The following is a 6,000-nucleotide window of genomic DNA, read 5'->3' as shown; positions in this document are numbered from 1 at the left end:
ACACATTTTAAAATGGTAACTCTATTATTTAAGTATAAGAAGCAATACTTGGGATCATTTCCTTGATGGGCTCTGATAACAAAAATGAACTTAATGATTGGCTGCTGGAGAACTCTGCTCCATCCATCTTAACTTTTGAGCATTATATTGAATGCATTGTATTAGGCCAGGATGAAAAAACTGATCCGTTAACTCTAATGTGACATATTTAGGACTTCTATAATCTTTAAATTCTTTATATATGGTATATTTTTAATGCAGTTGTTCAGTGATGAATGTAGCAGCATCACTTAAGAGGAAAATATGTGAAATATGGTTAGAAATCATTAAGAGAATTTGAAGAATCAGTAGATTAGCAAAAACAGAACTTCAAAGATATGATTGTATACATTTGCAACTTAAAGTACCCCTTTCCTTCCTTTTTTCAGCCAAAGTTTTCTAATTTATTGACTTTTTTGGTGAAAGTATATTAGCATTCTTTTCAAAGTCACCTTGTCTGTCCCCTTTTGCTAAAGTTAATATAATTCAGAGGTCATTAGTTTTTACTTTCTATTAAAAATAAAGATTGCTTTTTCAATGTTTTAGGGTATGGCCTATGATCTAAATCAATAAACTATTAATATGGCTGTTCACATTTATTGAGTAATAAACATATATATGAGCCACTCTACATAGGTTAGTAAGTAGGTATGGATTCAATAGTCTTAAACACTAGTTGTACCATGACATTTTCTGCATTCAGTTGTTTTACAAAATATTTTAGCATCAATAAGATGCCTGGTGCCAAGAAAAAAAATAAGCTCTGTACTATATTTATGCTATTTGAATGTTGTAGGTTTTGCAAAGAAGTATTATTTAAGCACTATACTAAGTAACTAGGCTACTAAGAAGCAAGAACATGAATATATATATATATATATATATAACTTTAAAGTTTCTTGTGTATAAACACAATTATTGCTTTGGTTAGAGATGTACAATAAAAAAGCAATCTAGTTGTCTCTTCCTCTTTCCTTTTATTTGAATCCAGGCAGAAAAAAAAAAAGAGCTCTGTTGCATAAATCATGAACAATTTGGTTTCTTTTCTGTCTTCTCTTGATCCTCTTTTCCTCTCTATTCACTGCATAGTAACCATTCCCCTTCTCCCTATCCACTTAAGGTCAGCTGGCTTCCTGAAACCCTTCCTCATGCTTATTTCATGAACACATATAGGCTGTTAGGCTGTACTGTAAAAGAAACATATTCATAATATATACTTAATCGTAGATTTGAAAAAATAATTTTTTACCTTTATAGAGTAAGAGGTACCTTTTCTAAACATTTTTGTCAGGTGTTAATAAGTTAATAATTAAATTGGGTAATAAGATAAGTTATGGCCCAAATAAATTAAACATAAGAGGGGAGTATGTATTTGTGTGTAAGGAGTTTGGTGGGGTGGAAGTGGAGAAAACAGGAAAAAAAAAAGACCATAGGGTCCAGTAAGGCCTACCTTCTTGTTTTCATCATTCTCTAACGGTTGAAAATGTGTTTGCTTACACTCTAAGACTGACAGGATTATCCAGCTCAGTTTTCTGGACTAGCATTTTTTGGGGGGGGAGGGAAAATAGTTATCCCTATATATATTTTTTAATCACCAGCTTGTTACAGGATCTAGAACAATACTCAGCTGAACTGCACAGTTCCCATGCTTCTGTCATTTCTCAGTGTTAAGACAACCAAATCTTTCTTGCAAAATTGTGTTAATTTTAGCTCCATCTCTTTTTCTGTTTGTTAGTTTTCTATGCTTGTTTATTTTGTTCTTTAGATTTCATCTCTTAATCTTCTCCATTGCTCAGTCCTTTCTCAGCTTTAAATCATACAAATGCATGTTTTAGTTTTTGGCACTTCTGACATTTAAGTTTATGTTTAATGATTTCTTGCCATGATCTTCAATGTCTGACATCTTGGACCATCATCATTATCTTATTTCTTTTTCTAATTATAATGTTACTAACAAGAGTGAATCATTGCGATAGAACCTCTTAAGCGGGGCATCACTGTGGCAATGAAAAATGGCAGTTGCAGCTCCAAACAACCTAGAAGAGGAATCATGAAATGGTGATCAATGTTAGGTGAACTGAACATATCATTATATGCATATGAAGTCACATGAATCACTTGAGCTGAAAAGGATAGGGAAGGGTAACCAGGGAGAATTAGAATGATATTTTAGAGAAATGCAATTTGAGTAAGGAACAGGGAGAGGTGAAAGTATTACTACAGTTGAGCAGGTTGAACAAAATTATAAGAAAAGGAAAATATACAGCTCTAAAGAATAAAAGTAATAGTAAACAATACTAATATTAACTGCATTGTTACGGATCCACCCTAGTGGAGCATGTTGTTTGAGAGGTTTTGCCCCTCTTACCTAATGAGGATGAATTTACATTGGAAATAAACGTTCACTGAAAACTCTACGAAACTAATAATATTTTCCCAGATATCTCTTAAAGTGCAGGATTTTATACAAAAATTATGTACATCCCTATTGGGTGTCATTAAGGAACTATAACCATAACACATCTAAAATGTGCATGTCTGCAATTTTCCTCAAACCCCTTTTTTTTTTTTTTTTTTTTTTTTTTTTGCTTTTTCCCAGCTTAGCTTGTCTTAGCAACATCCACCTAGTGATAAACACTTGCAAACCTGTTGTGGACCGCTCCACCTGGTTCTAGCAATTGTAACTCTATCCCCCAAATGGCCAGGGATGACCTTTGGAATGTGAGCCATGGGAGACAAAGCTTGTCTCTGGAGGCAAACGTTGCCTCAGTTTCCTCTTCCTGTCCCCAAAGCCTGGTCAGAACCCTTACAGCTGGGGTCAACTTAAGCCAGACTTTGATCATGTGGAAGGCCATCATAGAAGGACTCTGGGGGGCTACAACAAAGAGCAATGGACTCTCCCCCCCAGGCTTTGAGATAGCCCAAGTCCTCATATCCTCTGGGAGAAGCACTTCCTGGCTCTGATCCCCTGAAGCCTAAATACCTGTTGGGGAGGGGTAACAGTTCCTTTCCTTGCTAGAGCGTGTCCTGGGGAAAAATCTGGCATCACAAAGACTTTCTGATAAACCTGTGAAATCTGCTCTGCTAAGAGTACTTTCATTCATATGTTAAGGATTCAAGCAGGAAACCTTAAAACTCTGTTCCTGACAGACTCATAGTAAGACTCATAGTAAGACTCAGACTCAGACTCATAGTAAGCCCTCAGATTTCTTTGAAATGTTATCTACGGTCTGATCCTTGCCGCCCTGTATTCCTGTTTATGACAACCCAGTAAAAGTCCCTGGAGGAGGGGGCTCAAGGCCTTTTCCCCCTGAGAAACTGACCACTGCTCACGGCCTATTTCCTCAGGGAAAATGGCCACCTATCCTCCCCAAGCAAATCTCATCATATCTCTGTCATGTTTACTCTCATCCATGGTGGACAGGGTGACTTGGGAGGAAAGTCGCCCCCACACAAACCCAGGAATGGTTTTGTACACATATTTCTCAGTCTTCAAATCTAATCATTGAAATCCCTTTGTCACGTGCATATATCCTCTTCTCTGTGCCCTTGCTTCTTCCTCAGTATCTTGACATTATTTACCTGGATTGTCACAAGAGCCTCTTACTGTATCTCATGACCTCAAGATGTCAACAGACTCAAAGCATTCTGCACTCATCTGTCAGAGTAACTGTTGTAAATTCAAATCTGATTCTGTTATTTTCTTGGCTTTAAATTTCATGAAAACAGTGATCAATTCTGCTATATTGATGATGGTAACAATACATGTAATCCATGGGCCAGTCCACCATCTCTGCAGGAATCTTTTAAAGCTGCTTGTGTATTTTGTGAAAGTTATTTTCATAATGTCGTCTCTATAATTTTACTCAACTGGAAAACACTGAGTCATGAAGTTTTCATACACATTACTACAAAATATACGAATAAGGTACCATTTTGCTCTTTAAATCCAATATTTAAATCTTCTTTCCTCTCCTTCATTCTTATGGTAATTATTGCTTTACCAGAAATTGGCAACTTGCAGCCCCTAGCAGAATCTGGCCCCCACATATAAATTTAAAAGTATTGAGCTATTATTTAAAAACCATGAGATTCTAAATTAAGATAATTTCTAGGTTGTCTTGAAAACTTGGAAAAATTAAAATTCTACTATACTTTTCCTATAAAATAATGGATATTGAGAGCCGAGGGATCTCTGCCTCTTTTGGGCAGCCTTATTATACCCTGTGTCTCCAGTTTACCCAGGCAGCTTAATTCTTCCAGTGCCTACTCAGTCCATTAAGGCATTTGGGTTTGGGGCCCCTGCTCTACTTCAGGCTATCTGGAAACATAGTACTTGCCTTATCTTCTTCCCAATATGGGATAAAGAAGATTCTAGTGGACACTGTTTCTTAGCTTTGTAGCAGTATCAGTGTCTACTATGGTGCTTGTCATATGGTGAATGTTCAATAAATGAGTTTTAACTGAACAGAATGAAATATACAGAAGAGGTACTACAAAATCTTCCTAAGCTTATTGAAAGCATGCATTAGTTTCTCAGCTTGATCAAATGCCTTGTCTTCCTTGTTTAATTGGTTTAGTTAACCACCTGCATCCTAATTTTTTTTCTGTACCTTGTTTGGCTTTAATTGAACATTAAAGATGTTCAATGGCAGAGTTCATGCATCTTAATGTGCTTGGTACCATGTTCAGTGTCAAAAATACATGGGTAGGCATCACTGCTAAATATTACCAATAAATACATATAGAAAATATTTCTTCATTCATTTATTTAAGTAGTGATTAAATATATAGGTAACATAATGGCATTATTAGCTACATTATTAGCTACATTTTGAATTTTCCAAAATCCTAATTTGAAGCCATGTAAAATTGAAACTCAACCAAGACATATTTATTTCTGTAATTAGGGTCAATATAGACCCGGGGGTTTCCTGTGGCTGATATAAGGAATTAATTTTCAGAAGCAGCCAATGATAACATTAATGGCTTACACTAGGAGGGACTTGCCTGAGACTTCCAATGTTCCTCGACTAAGCTTCAAGGATGTATTCCTTATATGTGTTATCATCAGCACATCTCTGCAGCGCCAGTGACTTGCGTAAAACTCTCTAAATTCAGAGACGGTTCAGCAGCTTGGCCCCTAGAAAGGTATTTGGAAAGTTTCCCAGTATGTGAATGCTGCATAAGCTGGAGGCAGTGTAGTGATAATTAATAAAGTGCCAGACTGGCTAATTGTAGTAACTGTAAAAGACACTAAGACATTGTTACTGGAGGTACAGATGCACCTGTGAACGCGTGAAGTTAATTTGTGTGAAGAATATCACATGAGAGTGGATGGGGACTAGAGAAGTGAGATGTTCATTAAATAATTCAAACTTCAGATCAGGAAGTTCTTGTGAGGTGGGGGCAGAGGTTAGAAAGAAAGAAACTCCTGCTGCTGAAATAATGCAGGATTTATGAAAGAAATTACTCCTGTATTCTTTTGTTCCTTGTGCTGTTCTGTGATTTGCAGAAAAGTTTGAGAACTGTGGCATTAGTGTTTTCTAATCCCCATAGGACAGAATGATGGCATTGCCCTCTTAGCTGATTTAAAATAGCAAGGAACCACCCCTTACTATTACAGTAAGTAATAGTTGAGAAAGATGAGAAAGATGGTTGAGAAAGATGGCCTTGAGTTTTCAATGTGACCCTAACTTCTTCACTGGCTAATATCTATTGAGTTTCAATATACAATAAATAATGAGAGAAAGAAAGAATAAGAATGAGCATACCTAGCCCCGGCTGGTGTAGCTCAGTGGATTGAGCGTGGGCCTGTGAACCACATGATCACGGTTCCATTCCCAGTCAGGATTCCTGGTCTGGGTTGCAGGCCAGTTCCCAGCAGGGGACTCACGAGAGGCAACCATACATTGATATTTCTCTCCTTCTCTCCTTCCCTTCCTCTCTAAAGATAAATAA

Source organism: Sturnira hondurensis, unplaced genomic scaffold (genome assembly GCF_014824575.4).
Source record: "Sturnira hondurensis isolate 20B ecotype Veracruz unplaced genomic scaffold, ASM1482457v3 Scaffold0006496, whole genome shotgun sequence".
Taxonomy (NCBI): domain Eukaryota; kingdom Metazoa; phylum Chordata; class Mammalia; order Chiroptera; family Phyllostomidae; genus Sturnira; species Sturnira hondurensis.
This window is presented reverse-complemented; position numbering follows the sequence as displayed.